Source organism: Podarcis erhardii, assembly GCF_964252035.2.
Source record: "Podarcis erhardii genome assembly, chromosome: 8".
Taxonomy (NCBI): domain Eukaryota; kingdom Metazoa; phylum Chordata; class Lepidosauria; order Squamata; family Lacertidae; genus Podarcis; species Podarcis erhardii.
In genome coordinates, this window is record NC_138499.1 from 12,689,746 (window position 1) to 12,715,567 (window position 25,822).

General features: G+C 45.2%; 2 long non-coding RNA genes across 2 annotated transcripts in view; one reads left to right on the forward strand and one right to left on the reverse strand.

Annotated features, from left to right (window-relative positions):
• Positions 1-2,890: 2,890 nt before the first annotated feature.
• The window catches only part of LOC309349160, an 88,146-nt gene continuing 65,214 nt past the window's right edge, over positions 2,891-25,822 (forward strand). The window contains exon 1 of the long non-coding RNA XR_014159780.1: positions 2,891-3,016. This is a non-coding gene — a long non-coding RNA (uncharacterized lncRNA). The remainder of the gene's footprint in view (positions 3,017-25,822) is intronic.
• LOC309349113 overlaps positions 24,746-25,822 on the reverse strand; it is a 144,730-nt gene continuing 143,653 nt past the window's right edge. The window contains exon 4 of the long non-coding RNA XR_014159724.1: positions 24,746-24,775. This is a non-coding gene — a long non-coding RNA (uncharacterized lncRNA). The remainder of the gene's footprint in view (positions 24,776-25,822) is intronic.

Sequence of the window (25,822 nt, forward strand, 5' to 3'; positions counted from 1 at the left end):
CTACCAGTCTAGGGTTTCCATATTTTGAAGAGCAAAAAAAGAGGATGCTATGAGGGACTCTCATTTTAAATACCCCTATTATATGTAGGCTATAGAAGCCATAATATACTGCTGAGGGGGGGGGGGGCAGGAGAAGAAGAGAAGAAAGCAAGTCTTCAATTACCAGTTATGTCTAGGTGTCATCGAGAAAGTATAGCCAGAGACATTTTGGCAAATTTTTAAAAATCCACCCAGACAGAAATTTTACTCCTGAAAAAGACGATGTGTCCTGGAAAAAGAGGACACATGGCAACCCTGCCTACCACCCTCACAGGCACAGTTGTGATGTTAGTGTACCACTCTGGAATTTGTCACCTTAGCAACCAAAGAGATGTGATAAATTTGAACTACCAGCGGGTTCCATATTTTGGGGCTGAAACTCACATTTATTATTATTATTATTATTATTATCATTATTATCATTATTATTATTATTATTTCATAAAAGCTATAAACTGCTTGATTGGAAAGGGGGGGAACCCATAAAGCAAACTGCAAACGATGACAGCATTTATGTTTGCAAATTAATCCCCCTCCCCCCCCCAAAATACCCTGAAATTAAGCTCCAGAACAGAACTGAAGAGTGTAACATTTAAATATTCTCGTTAAGATTCTCAGTATGCACATTTAAATATTCTCAAGTTGAGATTCGCAAGAAGCAGATTTAAATATTCTCAAGTTGAGATTCGTGGGGTTTTAAAATTATCTGTATGCAATGGTTAATGCAAATTTCTGCAGGCAAATTTGAACGAAATTCCCCTCCCCCTCAAAAAAAACCTGAAACCCCTTTTTTTTTAGTTCTAGGGTGATTGCCAGATGCTAGGGATGGACCAGAAAGTGGAAATTCCCATCATGCCCTGCTTCTGAGCCCCTTCTCCCCTTCCAGAAACAAGTGGGTGAGCATTGCTGATAGGCAGCTCAGAAGGACTCTAGTTCTGTTGCAGAAAAGGACAATGGTCATTCCAGCCACGCTGGCTGGGGCTATTTTCCAAAACATTTGGAGGGCACCAGGTTTGGGACGTTTGTTCGTTCATTCATTCAACTAATCATTTGTATGGCTCACAGAAATGAGCCAGGTCACCAGCACACACGTCTCAGAAGCGCACGGCAGCCAAACAAAACAAGTAAACAAAGCGAGCTCCACGACCTTTCTGTTTGAACAAAGCAGGCGTTCGCATGACCTTGCCATCTTTTGCAAACCCCATTCATGAAAATCTGCCTTCCTTTTTGGCGTACGGAACAGGAACTCCCAAGTGACTAATTTGAGCTGGCTGTTGGCTGAAAATATGTGTGAGGAGGCGTTTCAAAAATAGCCTAGTTCCCCTTTAAAACAGGGGGGGGGGGTAAACGGGGGAGAAGAAACCATTGCTATTCTCCGTCTAGATTCTGCAGATGTTTCACTGAAACTCAGAGGGGCAATCAACACCCCCCAGGACGCGTTATCTATGGCGCATGAGTGCGCCAAGTCGGGTGGCAGGGGCATTGTGCTGCAGCCTTGGTTCTCTGCCCATGCCAATCTTAGCTATTGTAAATTTCACCAGTTAACCGATCCTTTGAACTGCTTGTGTCCCTCCACCCTGCTGCAAACTGAGTGTTCAGTGCTGCTTGGGTACAAAGGGAGGCAGGATCACCAATACAACTAACCGTTGGAGAGTGCATATTATGAACTCCAGCTGGCTGTTCTAGCAAAAGGGCCTTGAGATAGTCCTTCTCGGGAACATTTTGTGCTCCTCACCCACTTAACCTTATACAAAGTCAGCCCACCAAGGAAAGGCCATAGCTCAGGATCTGTGTTCCATGCAGGAAAACTGCGGATTTTATATCCAGCATCTTCAGGTAAGACTGGGAAAGACTCCCTGTCAGAAATACCTGGACAGCCAGTCAGTTTAGATTAAGAGTGGGCAACATTTCTCCGTCCAGGTGTTCATTGGGAGTGCAACTTCCATATAATAATAATAATTTATTATTTATACCCTGCCCATCTGGCTGGGTTTCCAACAGAATACTAAAATACAATAATCTATTAAACATTAAAAGCTTCCCTAAACAGGGCTGCCTTCAGATGTCTTCTAAAAGTCTGGTAGTTGTTTTTCTCTTTGACATCTGGTGGGAGGGCGTTCCACAGGGTGGGTGCCACTACCGAGAAGGCCCTCTGCCTGGTTCCCTGTAACTTGGCTTCTCGCAGTGAGGGAACTGCCAGAAGGCCCTCAGAGCTAGATCTCAGAGTCTGGGTAGAACGATGGGGGTGGAGACGCTCCTTCAGGTATACTGAGCCGAGGCCGTTTAGGGCTTTACAGGTCAGCACCAACACTTTGAATTGTGCTCGGAAACATAGTGGGAGCCAGTGTAGGTCTTTCAAGACCGGTGTTATGTGGTCTCGGCGGCCGCTCCCAGTCACCAGTCTAGCTGCCGCATTCTGGATTAGTTGTAGTTTCCGGGTCACCTTCAAAGGCACATAGAGCACATTGCAGTAGTCCAAGCGAGAGATAACTAGAGCATGCACCACTCTGGCGAGACAGTCCGCAGGCAGGTAGGGTCTCAGCCTGAGTACCAGATGGAGCTGGTAAACAGCTTCCCTGGACACAGAATTGACCTGCTCCTCCATGGACAGCTGTGAGTCCAAAATGACTCCCAGGCTGCGCACCTGGTCCTTCAGGGGCACAGTTACCCCATTCAGGACCAGGGAGTCCTCCACACCTGCCCGTCCCCTGTCCCCCCAAAACAGTACTTCTGTCTTGTCAGGATTCAACCTCAATCTGTTAGCCGCCATCCATCCTTGCTGGCCGGTGACTACAATTTTTGTTTTGTTTTAATATTTGTTCTGTGCCTTATCTTTATTCTGATTGGCAACAGAATTTAAGAAGGATGTTGACAAGCTGGAACGTGTGCAGAAGAGGGCGGCCAAGATGATCAAGGGTCTGGAAACCAAGCCTGATGAGGAATGGTTGAAGGAGTTGGGTCTGTTTAGACTTGAGAAGTGGAGGCTGAGAGGAGATGGGATAGCCATCTTCAAATATCTCAAGGGCTGTCACATGGAAGGTGGAGGAACCTTATTTTCTCCTGCTCTGGAGGGAGAGACTTGAACCAATGACTTCAAGTTACAAGAAAGGAGATTCCAACAAACCACCAGGAAGAACTTTCTGAGAGTAAGAGAGCTGTTCGAGAGTGGAACAGACTCCCTCAGAAGACGATAGACTTGCGTTAACTGTTGTGACATGCCAACGGCAGAGAGGTGGAGAGTGTAGCTTTAGTTACAAACTGTGCTGTTTTAGCCGTGAATCTGGAACAGGAAATGCTCCTCCTTATACACGAGAAACTTAATCCAGTTCTCAAACTAATTGAATTGTACTGGCTACAAGCCAAGAAACCCTAGGAACTTGTTTTGTGGAACCAAACGACAAACTTTGCTGCAGTGCCTTTCCTTGAGAAGTTGGAATGTTTATGTAGATTCCATGCCGCCACATGAGCTCAGTCAGTCGGTTTGGAAGACTTCACTACTTCAAGGGAAGTACAGTATAACATTGATGCCTATCATAGTGTCCAACCCTTACTTGCATTCCAGGCTCAACTTATTTTGCAGATTTCCTGTATTTATCTCCTCCTTTCGTTTCCATTTGGGAACATCTGCAGCCCACACAAATGCTGTGTTGTTTCTGCCTCTCGTTCCCAGTAACACGCAGGAGGGAAATGGAGGTCTTTTTGAAGCAACAAAACAAGACAAGGCCGTGTCAGGCAGGCGGATGAGAGCGTCATTTTGTTCTATTCCTGTCATCGAAATCCAGCATTAAAATGCAATCCAAGGTCTCCGCTCCTTGTGCCACGTTAGATAAAAATGCGTGAAATATCATCTCGTTTAGAAGCAGCGAGATTCTCCCTGAAGGAGAACATTTTTGTGTTGCTACCAGCAGACCTCAAAAGTGCAACATGCTTTAACAATGATAAACACTCCCGGCCTAGACACTGCAAGGTCAGAAATGTGGCTGGTTTCAAATACTTTTGACACGCCTCATCCTTACAGCAAAGAGGGGCCTGATTTACACAAGGCATCCGCAGGGGTGATCTCTGTAGAATTTACCTGTACATGCACCCCAGGTGTGTCCAGTCCAGCTCACCTTGGGCACTACTGCACTGATGTGTGACCCTAGCACACCCAAAGACACAGCAGGTTAGCTAACCAAAATACAGTGGTGCTACCGATTTGGGGGGAAGGGCCCCCCAAACCCTAGAAATTAATAAATGGTAGAGTTTTGGTTATCTGGAGTACTGAAGGGAAGGCTGCAGATCAGTGGGAAAATACAGGCTAAGTTTCCTTTCCAAGCCAGGGCCTCATCTGGGATAGAGGTGTTAACATGACTAAAGGCTTGGCTGCAGGAATCCCCAGGAGGTGCACAAGGCACCTTCCAATCATATAATAATAATAATAATAATAATAATAATAATAATAATAATAATATATTATTATTTATACCCCGTCCATCTGGCTGGGTTTCCCCAGCCACTCTGGGTGGCTTCCAACAAAGTATTAAAATACTGTGGTCTGTTAAACATTAAAAGCTTCCCTAAACATCGGGACGTGGGTGGCGCTGTGGGTTAAACCACAGAGCCTAGGACTTGCTGATCAGAAGTCACGGTTCGAATCCCCGCGATGGGGTGAGTTCCCGTTGCTCGGTCCCTGCTCCTGGCAACCTAGCAGTTCGAAAGCACGGCAAAGTGCAAGTAGATAAATAGGTACCGCTCTGGCGGGAAGGTAAACGCCGTTTCCATGTGCTGCTCTGGTTCACCACATGACCCTCAGCCAATAAAGTGAGATGGGTGCCGCAACCCCAGAGTTGGTCACGACTGGACCTAATGGTCAGGGGTCCCTTTACCTTTACCTTTTAAACATCTTAGGGGCTCCTTTAGATTTGTGCAGGGTTTATTCCTTAGCCTTTTCTTTGCCTTAATATATCCCACCATGCAGCCAAGTTTTTTTTCTCCTAGATAGGCTACCTTCCCAGGTTCATCAGCCCCATCTGGCCCTCATTTCCCTCTACAACACATGCAGAAACCACCTTCTTGACCGCTGGTCAACTGGATCGCCTCCATGGGCCTGTTGACACTCTGGAATAACTCACCTAGGTTAGTGAGAAAGGTTTACCCTTGCAAAAGCGATGCTGCTTCTGCTTCAGCGAGACATATTCTTCGATACTTTGAACTTCTATATTGAGCAGTGTTTTGCACCAGTTTTCATGGAGCAGCTGTAATACCACGTTGGCATCCGTCTGTCTCGAGAGACAATGGAAGAGTGCGCCATCAGGGGGTGAAGTCAAACAGATCCCTTTTAAAAAATTAGAGACAAAGGGTTTATTTATTTAAAAAACAAGAATTCTCACTTTTATGTTCCTTGAAATTCTTGGGAAAGTGCCACCCAAACAAAAGTATTGCTGATTCACTCCATCCAGGAGCCTGATTAGCTGCTCCTGAAGGCCAATCAGGTCGCTGATTCACTTCCACCTGGAGCTGGATTGGGTGGCTCCAGCAGACCAATCAGACTGCTGCATTCTGGATCCTATTGTATTGATCTAGAACTTCACCTCTGACCACAACTGTCTGCCTCAGTTCCTTGGACTTTCTTCCTGATGATCTGCATCGTCTGCTGTGAAGACAGATGTCAAGAATTCATTCAGTTTTTCTGAACCCTCCTCCTTTGCGAAGCTCTTTTGCTGTCCCTATTCACTTATTACTGTAATTGCTTTAAAAAACCAAGGAACTTTAATTACCCGCTTTTGGCAGTAGAAACCCAATTTTGTTCCATTGCGTCTCTAGCCCTGAGCTTGATGGATGCTGCAAATCTACAGGAGCACAGAAAAAGCTACAGGTACATGTGGTGCTTGGTGCGAGTCCAGCTGCTTAAGAACCTCAGCTTTAAAAGCTAAGTTTCTAGCCCCTGTGGCTGAAAGCTGCAAATCTCAGAAGCCAAACTGAATTTTCCATTTTTCAGGGGGTGCAGTGCCAATGCCCTGAATCATCATTTCTCTCTTTTGATGTCTCAGTTATGGAGAATAATTTATGCAGAGTAAGAAATCATGCACTGAGATGCCCTTAGCGGTTCTGCAAAAACGGAGCGTTGCATTTCCGTCAAAATTATGCGATTAGCTGGACCAGAGAAGGACAGTAAGTGAACAACAGCCAGCTACAAGTTTGTCTCATTTTTCAAAACTGCGGCAGCATTCTGTGGCTGAAAAAGAATCTACACAAATAGCATCACATGCGGAAGGCAAAGGCAAATAGTCCAACCAGAAGAGGGCAATTGTTCATGGATGAGAGAGCTATCAATGGCTGCTAGAGCCAGGATGGCTATCCTCTGCCTCCACATTTGAAGGCAATGAAGCTTCCATATACCAGTTCTTGTCAATGCCAGGAGGGGAGAATGCTCTTGCATCCAATCTGCCACTGTGAGAACAGGATGAGGGAACATTTGGGCTGTGGGTCTAGGAAAACCTGCTCTTACATAAACTCTTGGGCTCATCTTGTTGTGAGATGAGGGTGCTGTTGATTTGTTGTATCTTTAGATCTTGCTGTGATTTGTGTGGCAATACTTGTGCACTTTTTAATGTTCTTTGTTGTTTCTTGTGGCGTTGTGGGTTAAACCACAGAGCCTAGGGCTTGCTGATTGGAAGGTCTGCGGTTCGAATCCCCGCGACGGGGTGAGCTCCCGTTGCTTGGTCCCAGCTCCTGCCCACCTAGCAGTTCGAAAGCACATCAAAGTGCAAGTAGATAAATAGGTACTGCTCCAGCGGGAAGGTAAACGGCATTTCTGTGCGCTGCTCTGGTTTGCCAGAAGCGGCTTAGTCATGCTAGCCACATGACCTGGAAGCTGTACACCGGCTCCCTCGGCCAATAAAGCAAAATGAGCGCCGCAACCCCAGAGTTGGTCAAGACTGGACCTAATGGTCAGGGGTCCCTTTAGTCAATGCATTTTTTTCATGTTGCAAGCTGCCTTGGGCATGGTTTGAATTGTGCATGGGTGGCTTGCAAATAAAATTAGGTATGTATGTAACAAGTGAGCCTTGGGCCTGATCCAGCGGGCTCTCTTTATGTTTTCAGTATGGAATTTATACTTACCTTAACACAGGTACACAAGAAAACTAGACGCTTGCAGGCGAGGGAGAAACGGCATGCAAGCTAAACCTTGCTTCTTTATCTGCACTGTCCTCTTCAAAAACCCATCGGCAAATACATGAAAAGTAAAACTTAGAAGCTCGAGATGTCCTCTGATCCACTTTCAAAGGATGAAGGATCAAGCATAATTTTCTTCCCTGTGGTGAGCAAAATCACCCTGGTTAGGGACAGAGGTAGTAACAGCTCCAAGCTGTGATGAATGTTATCTTAATGTTCTGAACCTCCCAGCACCGATGTTCTGCCATTCCTCCACCGCTAATCCGATTTCCCCAACCGTGGTCCGGCTTCCTAGACGAGGCGCAGACAGCCCTGCCTTTGTGACTGGCAGGCCTCCACCCCACATGTTCCCCTGAGTTGAGAGCCAGCCGGCGATACTTTATAGCGCGGTCTGAAAGAAGGTGAAGGGTGTTTTGTGTCTGGGCAAGCAGCTGACCCGAGTGTGCAATTACCTGAGCAGCACCGAGTTACAATATGTTAATTCACAGGGCCAATCTGAAACGACCCACCATGCAGCCCCATGGGAAGCAAAGGGGGAAAGGGAAAGCTGTGTGAGGAGTATCAGAGAAGCTCTTGTGCAAGTCTGGTCCTCGGAGCCAAAATAAGGACAAGCCATTTGCAAAGACATTGTGGGTTTTAGAACATAATTAACACCCAGCTCCCTCTAGTTTCCTTCCTTTGGGTGTATACTGGGCAACACAAGTGTTTAGACCAGGGGGTAGGCAACCTAAGGCCCGGGGGCCGGATGAGGCCCAATCGCCTTCTCAATCCGGCCCACGGATGGTCCAGGAATCAGCGTGTTTTTACATGAGTAGAATGTGTCCTTTTATTTAAAATGCATCTCTGGGTTATTTGTGGGGCCTGCCTGGTGTTTTTACATGAGCAGAATGTGTGCTTTTATTTAAAATGCACCTCTGGGTTATTTGTGGGGCATAGGAATTCATTCACTCCCCCCCCCCCAAAAAAACCCGCAATATACAGTGGTACCTCGGGTTACATACGCTTCAGGTTACATACGCTTCAGGTTACAGACTCCGCTAACCCAGAAATAGTGCTTCAGGTTAAGAACTTTGCTTCAGGATGAGAACAGAAATTGTGCTCCAGCGACACGGCGGCAGTGGGAGGCCCCATTAGCTAAAGTGGTGCTTCAGGTTAAGAACAGTTTCAGGTTAAGTACGGACCTCCGGAACGAATTAAGTACTTAACCCGAAGTACCACTGTAGTCTGGCCCACCACATGGTCTGAGGGACGGTGGACTGGCCCACAGCTGAAAAAGGTTGCTGACCCCTGGTTTAGACACAAGGGAGGCTATTCAAGGAGCTAAGATATGAAGGTTTTCATTGGGCCTCAGTTAAAGTAGTGCATATACCCAGTTACTGCAATAGATACTCACACAATACAAAGGGCCCAACAAAACATGCAAAGGGAACCTAACTTTGTATTTATTTGGGTTTAAAAATAATTAAAAAATGTGTTTTGCACACAATGCAAGGATATGACATCACCTGTATTCTGACAAAGGGATACAGTTGCTCTCTCTAACAGCAAATTCAGGTGGCAAGTGCTGGCAGGATCATAACCAAACCGGGTCTACTAACAAAAAAGTATGAGGTCTTAGTATGCTTGGGTGAATCTTGAGGTTTGCGGGTTTTGTATGTTTACTTATTACCTAGCTGCTGCCAAACGTATTACTCTGCTTTCCTTTGGGTAAGGACTATATTAAATTATATTACATATTAATATTATTTTTATTATTCATTATTATTTAGCAAACTCGCCCTGTCCCTTCCATTGCTACACCCATTGCTCTCCACGAGTCAGGAGTGTGTCTATTATTTCTATCCCATCTGATTGTTATAAGAACTGGTATCTGAGCTTGCTTTTTTCCTCCTCCCTCCCCATTCCCTTTTCCTTTTGTGTCATGTTGCTTAGATCGTGAGCCTGAGGGCAGCGACTGCCTTGTTTCCTTTTGACCTGCAAGCTGCCAAGAGAGCTTCTTCCGTTGAGGAGAAGGATAGGAAGACACCTTGAATAATAATAAAAATACCTAGCACTATGAGAAACGGTGTGTGCAGTTTGCACTGAGGCAAAGGCACAGATAGGTAAAGGCTGGGTGTATGCCATGATTTCACATCGTCACAGAAAATGTGAGGAATGCGGTATCAGACCCACAAACCACCTTCTGGAGAATCTGTTCCCGAGTTCCCAGCTTTATGAGCTATATGAAGTTATGCTTGGAATGTGTGTGGGAGGAAGTTTCAAGAAGACAGAGCGGTGGCTCATGATTCTGAGTGGCTTCATAGCTCTTTGGCCCTCCCATTAAAAAAAAAAAGGAAATCAGGATCAACCAGGGAAGGCCTGTAACTCAGTGGCTGCGCAATGCTCAGCGCATAACATCCTCAAAATTCAATCCTTGGCGTCTCCAGCTATGGTGAGGCTGAGAAAGAGACATTGTCAGTCAGTGTAGACCAGCCTGTGGGTCCCCAGATGTTGTTGGACTACAACTCCCATCATCCCTGAGCTCTGGCCTCTAGGGATGATGGGAGTTGTAGTCCAACAACATCTGGGGACTCATGGGTTGAGAACCACTGGTGTACACCATGGGTAGGCAAAATAGGGCCCGGGTGGCTGGATCCGGCCCAATCGCCTTCTAAATCCAGCCCACGGATGGTCCAGGAATTAGCATGTTTTTACATGAGTAGAATGTGTGCTTTTATTTATTCTGGGTTATTTGTGGGGCATGGGAATTCATTCATTTTTTTTCTCTCCAAAATATAGTCTGGCCCCCCACAAGGTCTGAGGGACAGTGGACTGGCACCCTGCTGAAAAAGTTTGCTGACCCCTAGTGTCTTCTTCTGGTGTCTTCTTCTGATCCAAGATGCACCTTTAACCCCAACATGCACTGGGGGAACCATTTCTTAACCCTTTTCAGTATAGTTGTATGAGGGTGTAGCTGCTGTTGCAGGGCCTTAACTCACTGGAGAGTCACAACCCAACAGCTGAAGACCCACAACCCAGACAAACCTGAGCTAGGTGGAGAGCAATGGTCTGGCTCTACATGGGGAGCTTCCGACGCTCCAATGCAAAATTTGCTTGATTTATAGAGCTTTCAGCCTTTTTAGAATATGGATCACTTGGGCACCTCGTTTTATCTTATTTTCAACTTTTTGTTAATTTTTTGTTACGTGAATAAACATATAGACCAAACCCTCCAACATTTCTCCAATAAAAATAGGGACATCTTATTCAATAATCATAGTCATAATACCCCACTGATCTGGCTGGGTTGCCCAATCACTCTGGGCAGCTTCCAACATATAATCATCATCATCATCATCAATAATCAATAATCAATAATAATAATCAATAATCAATAATAATAATCAATAATAATAATCAATAATCAATTAATAATAATAATAATCAATTAATAATAATAATAATAATAATAATAATAATACCCCATCCATCTGGGAAGCATTCACCACCACACGGAGCCCATCACCCAGCCCTTTCCGGTTCACTTTTATGAGCCAGGATGGGCAAGGATCAAGGAGACAGGTGGTCGGTTTCACTTGTCTAAGCAGCTTTGTCCACATATATAAAAGCATGAGAAAACATTAAACATTAAAAGAAACCTTCCCTGTACAGTGGTACCTTGGGTTAAGAACTTAATTCGTTCTGGAGGTCCATTCTTAACCTGAAACTGTTCTTAACCTGAGGTACCACTTTAGCTAATGGGGCCTCCCGCGGTCGCCACACCGCCAGAGCACGATTTCTGTTCTCATCCTGAGGTAAAGTTCTTAACCTGAGATACTATTTCTGGGTTAGCGGAGTCTGTAACCTGAAGCGTCTGTAACCCGAGGTACCACTGTACAGGGCTGCCTTCAGATGTCATCTAAAGGTTGTATAGTTACTTATCTCCTTGGCTTGGGGATCGCATAGCTCTGTACCCTCCAACATTTCTCCAATGAAAATAGGGGTGTCCTAAGGAAAAGCGGGACGTTCTGGGATCAAATCAGAAACCGGGACAGCTTCTGTGAGTCAGGAACTGTCCCTGAAAAAGAGGGACATTTGGAGGGTCTGCTAGACACTGAATAAAGCAGGCAAGTAGCAAAGCAAAAGAAAGAAAAAGTAATGTGTGTTTGCAGCAAACCAGTATGACACTTCGCTGAATATCAAGTGGTATCTAAATACCCCAGTCATAACGAAGGATGAAAAGCCAGAGGCGTATGGGAATACCTCTCCTGGTTGTCATGTTCAAAGAAGGTAAACCAATCGGCACCGAAATTTTCAGATTTTGCTTCCACCCTCCTGTGTGTAGTTAAGCACTCCCTCTGCAGAGGCCCATATGGAAACAGGGCATTCTCATGGAAAGTGGCCTCTCATGCCTCAGGGCTTTTGGAGAGTCCTGGGCATGCATACAACCTGTCTTCTTTGGGTCTGGGGATCTTGTAGGCCAGTGGTGTCCGGTCTTTTTAACTTCCAAGGAATCCTTTTGATAAAGGCTTGCCTATCATGGAACTCCTGCATATTCTGGGAATCGTTCCAGGACACACACAGAGTTCCATGGATGAGCCGAGGTCCAACCTCAGAGCACACTCGCTGCCGCTAACTGCGCACAAGCTGTCTTTTGGGGAGAGAAAACTTGCCTGCGATTACTCATCTTCTCCGTGAGGAATCCCTGATAAGCTTCTTCTGAAACCCCCAGGCTTCTCTGAAACACAAAAAAGTGTATATGTCGGGGTCATATTAGGCATACAGTGGTACCTCAGATTAAGAACTTAATTCGTTCTGGAGGTCCGTTCTTATCCTAAAACTGTTCTTAACCTGAGGTACCACTTTAGCTAATGGGGCCTCCCGCTGCCACTGCACGATTTCTGTTCTCATCCTGAAGCAAAGTTCTTAACCCGAGGTACTATTTCTGGGTTAGCGGAGTCTGTAACCTGAAGCGTCTGTAACCTGAAGTACCTGTAACCCGAGGTACCACTGTATATGGTGGGGTTCTCTCTCTCTCTCTCTCTCTCTCTCTCTCTCTCTCTCTCTTCTCTCCACATATCTCATGAAATAAAAACTTTGGTGAAACTGGGTGGCAGTCGATTTAGGGCAGGTGGCACATCCATTATCTGTGGAACTTGCTGGCACAGTTTACTCCTTAGCCTTTTCTTCTCCCGAAGATATCCTACAAAGCAGAATTGTTTTCCTTCTAGAGAGGGGCTACTTTTGCAGGCTGACGGGCCCCATCTGCCTCTCATTTCCCTCTACTGTATGTGCATAAACTGCCTTCTTGACCGTTTGACCCACTATTGGTCTTTTCTGCTCAATCTGTTGGAGTGGGTCTTCACATGCAGGGGAAATCCCTAACTCACCAAGGGTCTGAGACCCATCGGCTACCCTCACCTGGTTTAGCTGGCCAGTTCCCAGGGTATGGCTGCTGTCACATGCTGACCCAGTATACCTGAAGGAGCATCTCCACCCCCATCATTCTGCCCGGACACTGAGGTCCAGCGCTGAGGGCCTTCTGGCGGTTCCCTCACAGCGAGAAGCTAAGCTACAGGGAACCAGGCAGAGGGCCTTCTTGGTAGTGGCGCCCGCCCTGTGGAACACCCTCCCACCAGATGTCAAAGTGGAGAACAACTACCTGACATTTAGAAGACATTTGAAGGCAGTCCTATTCAGGGAAGCTTTTAATGTGTGACGTTTTAATGTATTTTTAATCTTTGTTGGAAGCCGCCCAGAGTGGCTGGGGAAACTCAGCCAGACGGGCAGGGTATAAATAATAAATTACTGTTACTGTTACTGTTACTGTTACTGTTACTGTTACTGTTACTGTTACTGTTACTGTTACTGTTACTGTTACTAGGAGCTACAGGTGAGAGCTGAGTGCAGGGTGGGGACCAAAGGTGGACAAACTACTCCAGAAGGAGCATGACCAGAGGTACTACCCCTCCCCTAATACCCCATATACCTAATTATCATCTTCTAAAGCAACTGCTCTATTCCAAACTTAAAAATGGAATGTGTAATGCTGTTGGTCAACAAAAGAGGTTTAAAGACAATCTTTAACAAAACTAGTATGAACACCGACAACTGGGAAACACTAGCCCGTGAGCGTTGCAATTGGAGAACAGCCTTTACCAAAGGTGTCATGAGCTTTGAAGATGCTCAAATTCAGGACAAAAGGGAGAAATGCGATAAGAGGAAGGCATGTTTGGCAAACCCTCACCGTGATCAGCTCCTGCCCAGAAACCGATGTCCCCACTGTGGAAGGATGTGTGGATCCAGAATTGGCCTCCACAGTCACTTACAGACTCACTGTTAAAACTGTTTTTGTGGGAGTCAATCTTACTTGGCTACGAGTGATCACCAAAGACAGCGGTTCTCAACCTGTGGGTCCCCAGATGTTGTTGGACTACAACTCCTATCATCCCTGAGCTCTGGCCTTGCTAGCTAGGGGTGATGGGAGTTGTAGTTCAACAACATCTGGGGACCCACAGGTTGAGAAAGGCTGGCCAAAGAAGACTAAGATACTCCAGGGCTCTATGTATACCTGTAATGCTACCACAAGGTACAACTCAGGTCGGCCCTGGTTTAGGCATTTGCAACTATGCAATTTCTGTGTCCCTTTGCAGCCAGAGAAATTTCGCTCAGAATCAACTCAGCTACCCTGCACGCAGAGAGTGCCTGAGCTCTCAATGCAACCCGCTGACTCGCCAAGGTGCTCTGTGCGCCCGCGCATGTGGGCAACTCCACATGGGGGAACCTCGCTTGCATTTGATGATCAGAGGTGCAGATTTTCTGGTTTAGCCTCAGGCAGCGGGGGAGATTAAAAGCAGAGAAAGCTGCGTATGCATGAGAGAGAGCCAGACAGACAGAGAACAGAGGAGGGAGAGGGAGAGTCGGAGCTTAGTGTCTATCCAAGAAGAGCTTTAAAAGGCGATCCCTTCAGATTTGATGAAAGTAGGTCAATTTTTCTGCTTTGCTGGGTCTTTTGGCAGGTCAGCGCCCGCGCTCCACCGATGCTTGCAACTCCTAATTTGTGCTTCACGGCCGACGCGTCATTTGCAGAGGGGAGGTGGGGAGTTAATGAATTCAATGCAGCTAATTAAATCAGCCTTGGCAACCATTCAAAAGATGTCTTGCGCCTCACCCCACCCTGCCTTCGCTCTCCTCCCAACTGCCACCTCTGCTGCATGAGCAATAACTGGGAGGGGGTTTCAGAAAGAGACAGACAGCAAAGACAGAAAACAAACAAACAAACAAAACCCCACCCAGAGTTCCCCTCAACAACCCCCCCCCCTCCTTGAACCAACCCCTAGCTTTCATCTTTCTTTCTTTCTTTCTTTCTGTCAGATTTTTGCCCCGGCAGACACTCTCTCCTTTCATGAAGGAATGTGACAGGCCCATGCGGTCACACTGTTTATGAGCCTGCCTTGCCCCAACCGGCGGCCTTCAGGAAAACGACCTTTTGTGCCCTCCAAGGACTTGGTAAACAGAGTTAAATGCCAGTCAACGGGCCTTTGAATTCTTGCCTTGACGCTTTTCACGACAAGAGGGATTGCAGAGAAGCCTCTGGGGGGGAAAGCAGACATGCCATGCGCAAGCGCTGCGAACAGCATGCAAGCTTCCTTTTGCGCAGCATATTCACGCAACTGGTCCTTGGCTGGTGTTGCCGTCCCACGTGGCAGCATGGGGGGGGGGGTCGCAGGCAGCCGGAGGGGCATAAGTCATGCCTTGATGCCCTGGTAGCATGTCAGATTCAGGAATGAGTCGGCTTGCTGGTCTCCAGAGCTGTGCTGCGTGCCCAGGGCAGAGAGCTTGTGCAGCAGGGGTCAGCAACCTTTTTCAGCCATGGGCGGGTCCACCATCCCTCAGACAATGTGGTGGGCCGGACTATAAGATGCACTTTTCCCCTCCTAAAAAGGGGAAATGTGTGTGCGTCTTATGGAGCGAATGCAGGCTGCACAGCTATCGCTGAAGCCGGAAGAGCTCTTCTGGCTTCGGGGATAGCCATGCAAAGCCTCTTGAGCGCAGCCGGAGCGCTCCTGCCTCTTCGCTCAAGAGGCTTTGCGTTGCTTTCTTGTTTCTTGTTTCCCTCCTCTAAAAACTAGGTGCGTCTTATGGTCGGGTGCGTCTTATGGAGCGAAAAAATACGGTGGTGAACTACTACTACTACTGTTCTTGGGACACGGGTGACGCTGTGGGTTAGTTAAACCACAGAGCCTAGGACTTGCTGATCAGAAGGTTGGCGGTTCGAATCCCCGTGACGGGGTGAGCTCCCTGATCCTGCCAACCTAGCAGTTTGAAAGCATGTCAAAGTGCAAGTAGATAAATAGGTACCGCTCCGGAGGGAAGGTAAATGGCGTTTCCGTGCGCTTCTCTGGTTCGCCAGAAGCGGCTTAGTCATGCTGGCCACATGACCCGGAAGCTGTACGCCAGCTCCCTCGGCCAGTAAAGTGAGATGAGCGCCGCAACCCCAGAGTCGGTCACGACTGGACCTAAAGGTCAGGGGTCCCTTTCCCTTTACTACTGTTGTTGTTGACTGGGGGTTGTTGCAAGCTAAGTTTCCTCAGGTAATGAATGTGAAGATCTTTGAACAGTATAAAAAACTTCATAGAGTTGGAAGGGAACCACGAGGAACATCTAGTCTAATCTACAGCAATGCAGGAATAGGCAGCTGTCCCGTAGAGGGATCGAACCTGCAACCTTGGCATTATCAGCACCATGCAATAACCAACTGAGCTATCCGGTGCTAAATAATATTATTTGTCAGGGTAGGATTTTGTTACATCCTTCCCGTGGGCCCAGAAATTAAGTTATCCAATGTCCTGGGCCCTCAGGACATGCAGACTCCCATTGTCATAACTTTATATTTACAAGACCATCAATATTTCCCCTACAGAGAAATGCCACAAAGCCCTGATGGCTTGGTTGTGTGGGGAATAAATTTAGCACAGCCTCCCCTCTCGCTTTGATCCACAGGCCAAGATTTGCTTGGGGTTTTTCTTTAACTTATATAAAAACGTTTCGCTGTCTTTGCCCGCCAGCTCATGCTGGGATTTGCATCTCGCAAGGCCACCATTTTACCACAATGACTTCCAGCCTGGCAGACCCAACTCGGCTTCCTGGCAAGCGTTCCAGAATCCAGTGGCTTTTTTCTTCATAAAGAGCCAACGGCGAAATATGGGATGGAAATGGAGAGGCGTTTTACGCCGCTTTTAATCGAACAAACTTGCAGTGCACAACCGCAACCCAGGCGTATTGAAATTCTAGGGCATACCCACTCCACTGCGTTCAGGGGACTGAAGCCAGAATACTGACCTTCAAATACTTGGGATTAACTGAGGCATGGAGCTGGCTTTTAATAAGCGGACATTGTGGACCTCACTGTGGACGGTGCACGCAATGAGGCAATGGGCTTCTGTTGTAAGCCGCTAAGTAGGTGGAAGAAACTACTTGTTTCTCCCTTTCCTGCAATTCCATGATGTTACTCTGTTAACAGAAGCAGCCAATGTGGTTTCCTCCAGCTACAGTTGTCCGCCTACAACTCCCATCAGCCCCAGCAAGCATGGACAATGGCCAGGGGTGGTGGGTATTGTAGTGGACAATGTCTGGAAGGTGCCATATTGGTTCTTCAAATGATATGAAAAATGGCGGCAAATTTGAATACATGCCCAATGGACATCAATCGACCTCAGAATTCCCTTGGAGGAGCCTATGTTTCAAAATAAATAAAATAAAATAATAATTATTGTTATTACTACGTCATTGTTGTTGTTACTTACCAGCCTTTCATCATAGTAGTAGTAGTAATAATAATATATTGCAATTTTTTATACCCCGTCCATCTGGGTGGCTCCCAACAAAATATTAAAAACACGATAAAACCATCATATATACTCCTGGTATTGAACACTATTATAAATCTTATAGAGAAGAACTTTAAAACTGACTTCCAATTAATGAATATGATGATAATTATATTAATCTTCTTATATCTTATAGTGTGAAAAGGGATGCGGGTGGCGCTGTGGGTGAAACCACAGAGCCTAGGACTTGCTGATCAGAAGGTTGACGGTTCGAATCCCCACGACGGGGTGAACTCCCGTTGCTCGGTCCCTGCTCCTGCCAACCTAGCAGTTCAAAAGCACATCGAAGTGCAAGTAGATAAATAGGTATCGCTCTGGCGGGAAGGTAAACGGTGTTTCCGTGCACTGCTCTGGTTCGCCAGAAGCGGCTAAGTCATGCTGGCCACATGACCCAGAAGATGTATGCCGGCTCCCTCGGCCAATAAAGTGAGATGAGCGCCACAACCCCAGAGTCGGTAACAACTGGACCTAAAGGTCAGGGGTCCCTTTATCTTTATCTTATAGTGTGGTGGTTTGTTTGATTCTTCTGTTATTTGTTTGTTTGATTGATTGTATGTTTGCTTACTTGTATGTACATCTGTTTTTTCCATAAATGTATTTATTTTAAATTAATAAAGATATATTAAAAAATAAAACAGGAGGGCAAAAAGAAAGGAGAAATGGCAATACATGGTTTTGGATTCATAAAGGAAGGAGGAGGCAGTCAAAAACGCCTCAGAAAACAACACGCTCATTGGGAGGAAGGCAAATTCCAAAGCAGAGCGGCTAACTGTTAAAAGCTGTGCTTCTGGCATGTTATTTTTACGTTCCCCACGGTGGTCTGTCAGATTGCACCAAGCCAGGAATATCAATCAGGGAGGAGGAGAGCAGTCCGGTCAGCTGGCGGCTGTGTCTGAGGATTCCCTCAAAAATCCAGGAAGCCTGAGCTCTCGAAATGGTGGAAGAGGGGGAAACAGCAGCTGGGGGCTTGTTTAGGCCCTCAACTTTAGGAAGGAATTTCTCTCTTTCTTTTTTTGAAAAGCTTTTGTTGTTAAAGTAATTCAGCATTAATACACACATATTGCGAATATACAAACATACAATTCATACTATCCTTAAAAATGTTCAAACACCTACACTCAATCCCACAGATAATTCCTTTTCCCATCACCACCCACCACCCCTCACCCCACCTTTGTGTTAAGACTTCCAATCTACTCAATTGCAATTTCTTTCCACTTCTATTACTTTCTTTCACACACCTTTAACCTAATTTCATGCTTCTTTTTCTATCACACATTGTTATCCATCTTATTTAGTATTCCAGTCTTTAAAACGGAACTTGTTTATTCTAATAGGAGTTCTGATTTTTCAATATGGTTTTGCAAGTATAGGAAAGATTTTCTCAAAGTGTGTGATGGGAGCCTTGGAGCATTTTCGGGTGGCGCTCAGTGCCCTGGTACACCCCCAAAACATGCCGCCACCTTTGGGATCAGAGCAATGCTAGCAGCAGCTCCCCACAGGTCTAGGGCCAGTTTCTGGGTGGAAACAGGTGGTGTTCAAAGGGTAAGGGAGGCTGGAAGGAAGAGAGAGGGGGGAAAGTGAGGAAATGGAGCACGCAGGCAGCTGGCGTGTGAGGGAAGGAAGATGCAGTAGTAAAAAAAACATGCAGTTTCCAGAATTCGCCCTTGCACCCAGCTGCTAAAAAGGCGTGCAAGGCCTTTTGCACAACTAACAGCGCCAGTCATTAGAAGTGTGTGCTTCTCAGCTGCTTTTTCTCGAGGGACCCTGCACTCTGCAATCGGAAAAGTGCAGGAATTGGAACGGAACTCAAAAATCGAAAGCATTTTGCATTCGTTTTTCTCCCCTAAATGGGGGACAGCAAGCTTCCAGTACAAAGATGGGTGGGAAGGCCGAATGAACCATCAGAAGTGTGCCAAAGGAGGATTACAAGGGGCAAACCTTCAACGCAAAGCAGTTCGCCCCTCTCCTTTTTGCAGTTTGCAGTAATAATAAAAAGGTTAATAAAATAAAATAATAAAAAGTGTTTCCATGTGGGGCTCAGAAATACCTCTGCTGCCTGCCTGTGTTGACAATACTGTGCTGGATGGACCAATGATTTGACTTGTCTCAGGCAGCTCCCTGTGTCCCTTGCATATTTTATTTATTTTTAGGTCGTATATCGCCTTATGACTATTTTATATGAAAATGCGGTTTACAAGTATTCCAAATAAATAAATAAATACTCTTTCCCTTTCTTTCTTTTTAAAAAACCTTAAGCCCACTTACTAGGGAGTAAGCCTCAACTGTGAAAACTGAGCGATTAAACCTGAGCAAGCATGCACCAGACAGCGCTGCCAGCGAACGGTTTGCTTGATTCCACCATTCCAGCCGAACCGCCGCAAACCGCAGACCGCAAAGTGCTTTGAGAATCGAGACGATGCACCGCAACCCCCAAACTCTCCTCTAAACCCCTTTGAAGAGCATCGTGGAAAAGGGGCGAGGGCGAGAGACTTTGTTTTTTTGCTCTCTAAGAGGTCCAAGCTGAAGAACATTTGATCATCACCTGAGCAATTTTTCATATTTTTTTTTAAAAAACGTCTTTTGTTTTCAATCTCGCTTGGGGAAGTTTGCTACGCTTCTCAGAAACCAACCTGCAAAGGATGCCTCTCTATTCTGCCCCCCCGCCCCGCCCTTTTCTTACAAGCTGGGTTGCTAACCCACGAGGTATCTATTTAAATGCTGGCTTACTAAGATCAGCCCACGGGGCTGGAAACTCCCTTTAAAGGGAGCCCGCAAATTTGCAACAGGGTGAGAAAACCTGCTGGCAGATTTGAATATCTGAACCTCCTGAGAGTGTAGAGGGGGAAGTACCTGTCAAGGGGCTTTGCGATGCCCCTGAGAAGGGTGGAAAAGGCCAGAAGCGGACTTTCCTTTCCACTGTTCAGACCGAGGACCAAATGACTAAGAGGCTCCCACACATCATATCTGCATCATTACTATGACTATGACAACTGATAACACTCTCATGTCAACTGTGTTAACTGGGGACGGGGACCGGAGGCCACAGGTCTCTCGTGGTAGAGCACCTCTTTTGCATGGAAAAAAGTACCAGTTTCAATTCTGAGAATCTTCAGGTTAGGAACTGAGAATCTGCCCTCTGTGAAACCCTGGAGGAAAGTTGCCAGCCAGTGTTTGCATCGAGCTGGGTGGCTAGATAGTCTGACTCACCAATTTTCTCTCTAAACCAAAAAGAAAAGACCTAAATTCTGCGAGTTTTCTTCATAAGGGAGCTACCCTTCATCATCTTGGTGATCTGAACCTTTTCCAGTCTGGACCTCCAAAGTGTACACCTTATAACAATCTAATGCAATACAAAAATGTGATCATAAAACGTAACTTTGAAATAAGCAACCTACACCAAATAAAGTAACATTCAACAATCATTAGAACAGTATAGAATAATAATATCAGCAGATAGAAATTAAACAGAAATCCACACTTAACAATTACAATAAATAATTTCTAAACTACAATCAACAAAACAACGGCAAGGAAATAAACAACTATCTGACAAGGCAAGCTCCCAGTCGAGTGTTAAAAACAATACAGCATTAAATATTAAAAACTTCCCTAAACAGGGCTGCCTTCAGATGTCTTTTAAAGATAAGATAGCTGCTTATTTCCTTCACATCTGAAGGGAGGGCGTTCCACAGGGCGGGCGCCACCACCAAGAAGGCCCTCTGTCTGGTTCCCTGTAACCTCACGTCTTGCAATGAGGGAACCGCCAGAAGGCCCTCAGTGCTGGATGTCAGTGTCCAGGCTAAACGATGGGGGTGGAGACGCTCCTTCAGGTATACAGGACCAAGGCCGTTTCTATACCTTCTGCATATCCAAATTCATTTAATTTCCTCATTTAATTATCTACTTTAAATGTATACTCTTATGAAACTGCAGGTTGTTACAATAATCCTGACAATGACAATCTGTTTGCAATTTATCTGTAAATATTCAATAAACCATTTCCATTCTTTTATTAAAAGTTTGTTATCTTGATTTCTTATTCTTCCGGTACATTTCACCATTTCTGCATATTCCATAAATTGTTTTTTTTTTTAATCCATTCTTCCTTTGCTGGGACTTCTGCTTCTTTCCACTTTTGGGCAAGTAGCATTCTTGCTGCTGTAATAGCATACATGAATCAATTTCTATGCAATTTAGGTAGTTCTGTCCCTATAATTTCCCAAAGAAAAGCTTTTGGTTGTTGTTTTTTTTACAAAAGTTATTTTGAAACATCCTTTTCAATTCATTGTATATCATTTCCCAATAAGCCTAATAGGGCTGGGAAACATCTGGTTTTCAACATTGTGATATACGGTGGTACCTCGGGTTAAGTACTTAATTCGTTCCGGAGGTCCGTTCTTAACCTGAAACTGTTCTTAACCTGAAGCACCACTTTAGCTAATGGGGCCTCCTGTTGCTGCCGCGCCCACGGGGCACGATTTCTGTTCTCATGCTGAAGCAAAGTTCTTAACCTGAAGCATTATTTCTGGGTTAGCGGAGTCTGTAACCTGAAGCGTATGTAACCTGAAGCGTGTGTAACCTGAGGTACCACTGTATCACCAGTTAAACATCACAATATACCGATATATCACAATGTCTAAAATACGGATGGAGCTACAAATGTAGAGGCTAGCTTCATGGTTTTCCCTGCATTCTGATTTTCGCAAAACACACACACAATTCACAAAATTATGAAGCTGATATCACAATATGGGCTTCAAACTGGTTTGCAATGATATATTGATAGATCATCCAGCCCTAAGGTCTAACCCACTTTGCAGGGTCGTTGTAAGGATTAAACTAACAATTGAGGCTCTTTTACAGTAAAGGTAAAGGGACCCCTGACCATTAGGTCCAGTCGTGGCCGACTCCGGGGTTGTGGCGCTTATCTCGCTTTATTGGCCGAGGGAGCCGGCGTACAGCTTCTGGGTCATGTGGCCAGCATGACTAAGCCGTTTCTGGCAAACCAGAGCAGTGCACGGAAATGCCGTTTACCTTCCCGCCGGAGTGGTACCTATTTATCTACTGGCACTTTGATGTGCTTTCGAACTGCTAGGTTGGCAGGAGCTGGGACCGAGCAACAGGAGCTCATCCCGTTGCGGGGATTCGAACCACTGACCTTCTGATTGGCAAGCCCTAGGCTCTGTGGTTTAACCCACAGTGCCAGTGCCACCCGCCTCCCCCTCTTTTACAGTAGTCAACTGGAAAAGTTTTGGCATGGAGTTATTGCTGCCCTCTGCGTCAAAGGCTGGGCAGGTGTGTGCTGGAAAGACAGCTGCTCTGTTGCTTTGCTCAAGAAACGAAAGAACACGCCAATAAGCATTTTTCCCAAACAGTTTGAAAACCTTAAGCATTAAGCTAATTGCAGCGTTTGTTTTTCTTGGGTCTTGGTTACTTTTTCTGCACTCGCTGCTTCAAGAAGACGGATCGAGGTTCTGTAAGAGCTGGGAAATGCTTTCAAGAAGGCGTGACATGGAAACATTTGAAGCTCCTTCTTCTCTGACCATGGGGCCCTGCCATCTGAGCTGCGAATCCACTGTGGGAAAATGCTGAAAGCCAAATATATATATATATCCTCTACTATCAGCAGAAGGCCGTCATGAGATCTATGAATGGCACTAGGAATTGCACCAGCTGCCAAGTGAACTAAGTTGAAAGTGCCGATACTGGTGTCCAAAGCTCTATAAAGCTGGGGGTTGTTTTTATTTTATGAAAACAGTGCAAAAAGAAATTATCGGGGAATCGCTTTGGGAAATTTAACGAGCAGCGATTAGTAGAAAGAGAAAGGGGCGATGTTTGGATGGGAGAGGGACATGTCTGGGTGGGAAGGTGCACATTTCAGCGTTGTGCCTCGCTTGTGGCCTGCTGTTCCACAGGCCCCAGGATTTTTAGGAACCGCTCTTCAGATTGCTATCAAGCTCAGCTCAGAAACCTCAGCTGATTAATCATGCTGCATTTTCGTTAAACGGTTCCGTTAAATTTGCATACATCTGGATATGAGTCAAACAACGGTTCTGAAGCAAAAGACTTTTGTGTGTGTGTGTGTGTGTGTGTGTGTGTGTGTGTGTATGCGCACGCATGCACACATATACATACTGCACTGCATTTAAACCTCACCTTTTTCTACAAGGAGTTCCAAGTGGTGAATTGGATTCTCCTTTCCCTGGTTTTATCCTCTTAACAACCCTGTGAGGTAGGTTAGGCAAAGAGGCAGTAACTGACTCCAAGGTCACCCAGCACGCTTCGATGTCCAAGTGGGGTTTGAAGCCTGGTCTCCCACGTCCCACTCTGACACTCTAACCACTAAGCCACACTGCCTCTCATACATGTGTGGGTTGCAGCAGCTGTTGCTGTAGGACAGGGTGGGGAACTTGGGGCTCCTTCAGGTGTTGTGGGATACAGGCTCCCATCAGCCCCGGAAAGTGTTGCCAATGGTTAGCGACTCTGGAAGTGGTTGCCAAGCAACATAAGGAGGGGTCACAGGGCCCTCATCCCTCTGTAGGAAAATCATTCTCTCTTGTGTGAGAACTACGAGGTAATAATAATAATAATAATAATAATAATAATAATAATAATAATATACCTTGTCCATCTGGCTGGGTTGCCCATGCCACTCTGGGCAGTATCCAACACATAATGAAACATTTTTTTAAAACCCAAACACCTTCCTAAAATAATAATGATGATGATGATGGTTCAGTAATTCAGTAACACTGAAGAGGGTGCCCGCAATCCAGGTTTTACTGATTTATTTACCACATTTGTATCCTGCAATACCTTAAAAAAGCTCGGTGAGACGTAGATGATTCCTCCCTGGTCTATTTTATCCTCACAACAATCTATGAGATAAGACTAGTCTTCAAGTTTGTGACTGGACTGAGGTCACCCAGACAACTTAGTGGGTGAGTGAGAATTTGAATTTAGGCTTTCCTAGTCTTAAGTCTGCCACTTCAACCAGTATACGGCGCTGGGTTTAAGAATATATCATCTATCATCTATCATCTATCTATCTATCTATCTATCTATCTATCTATCTATCTATCTCTCTATCTCTCTCTCTCTCTCTCTCTATCTATCTATCTATCTATCTATCTATCTATCTATCATTTATCTATCTATCATCTATCTATCTATCTATCTATCTATCTATCTATCTATCTATCTAATCTATCATCTATCTATCATCTTCTGCCTGGTTAACCAGGGCACATTCGTAGTGGGTCATCTTTGTTTTTTAACTGATGACTCCGACCCAAGATCTGGTGGCCTCTAGTAGTTGTTGAACTACAATTCTAGCCAAGCTGGCATGGACTTCTGGGACTTGGAGTCCAGTGACACCTGGATGGAACTAGGTTGACTCACCTTGATTTAACCGATTAATTGGATAAAACATTGTATTTCTGCTGCCAACCACCTCTAATCTCCTCAAATCGAACTTCGGCAGAAGAAGTTGGTAGCCCGCTACTGAAAAATAAAGGAAAATAGAGGAAAGCCACTAACTGCATAGATAAGAAGCACCCACAGCATTCTTCTTTGAAACCCAGAAGTTGGAAATAAAACGGAAATAAAACCATTTTATGCCCGCCTGAATCACCCCAAAGTAAGCGGCTTGTAATACTTATCTAATAGATGCTGTTCCGTCACCCAGTTCTGTTCCTCTCAGAGATCTGTTAAAAGCAAAAAAGGGGGATTTTATTGTAAAAGCATCAACAGGCAGCCTGAGCTCAAGGCTGCTGCTTAGCAGTTATTCCTTTCTCTTCAGATCAACACTCCCAACCTTTCCCCACTAAACTCCTTTTTAAGGTCACAGCCTCCTTCTCTTTCCTCTCGGGCCAAAGGCAGGTGAGAGAACTTCTCCACTAAACCTGTAACTGCATGGAAAAGATGAGTACCACGAAAACCAGGGCACACACGAACATAGATAAAAGGGAACATTCCACCACTCACATTCCCTCAGTATCTCTGAATATCTCTGTGGCTATCAATGTTTCTTGGGTTTCCCCTCTCTTTAAGGCAAAGCTGCAGGTCCAAATGATAGAATGTCTACAGATGGCCATGATGACAGGGAGAATTAGAGGGTACCCAAAACAGAAAGTACAGAAAGAATGGAAAATCTTTAAAGAGTATTTGAAAAAGTATTACAATAACAAATATCTCCTGGCAGAAATAGAATGATCCTTGTAAAACAAACAAATATAATGTTTTTTGATATCTGACGAGAACAAAGAAAGAAATACAATAACTTAGAACTGTGTGTGAAAAAAACTGTGGAAATAATAATACAATGAGTCTAATCGGATATGTTAAGAAAAAGATAAAGAGATAAAAGTGTAATATGAAAACCTCAGTAAGTTAAAAGTGATATTGTGTAATTTCTTTATTAGTATTTATATACTGTTTAAATTGGTTGATTGTAATGATTTGATGTAGCAACTACTGTGGTTTTTTCCTTTGTTATTGTTGAACTCTAAATAAAGTTTTATTCTGTTTTTTTTTTAAAAAAGGAATTAATTGAAAGCATGCCAGCAAAAGTTACCTGTTAAATACCATGAGCATTGCATAATGTAAACATACTCTATATTGATTGTGTGCTCAAATTAAAGTGTCTACTTTGTGGCAATAAATAAGTTATGTGCCCTTTAAAAAAAGGGGTGGGAGGCAAGACTGGAGAACTTCAGACCTGGCAGTCGAATGATGCCCTCCAAGCCCCTCTA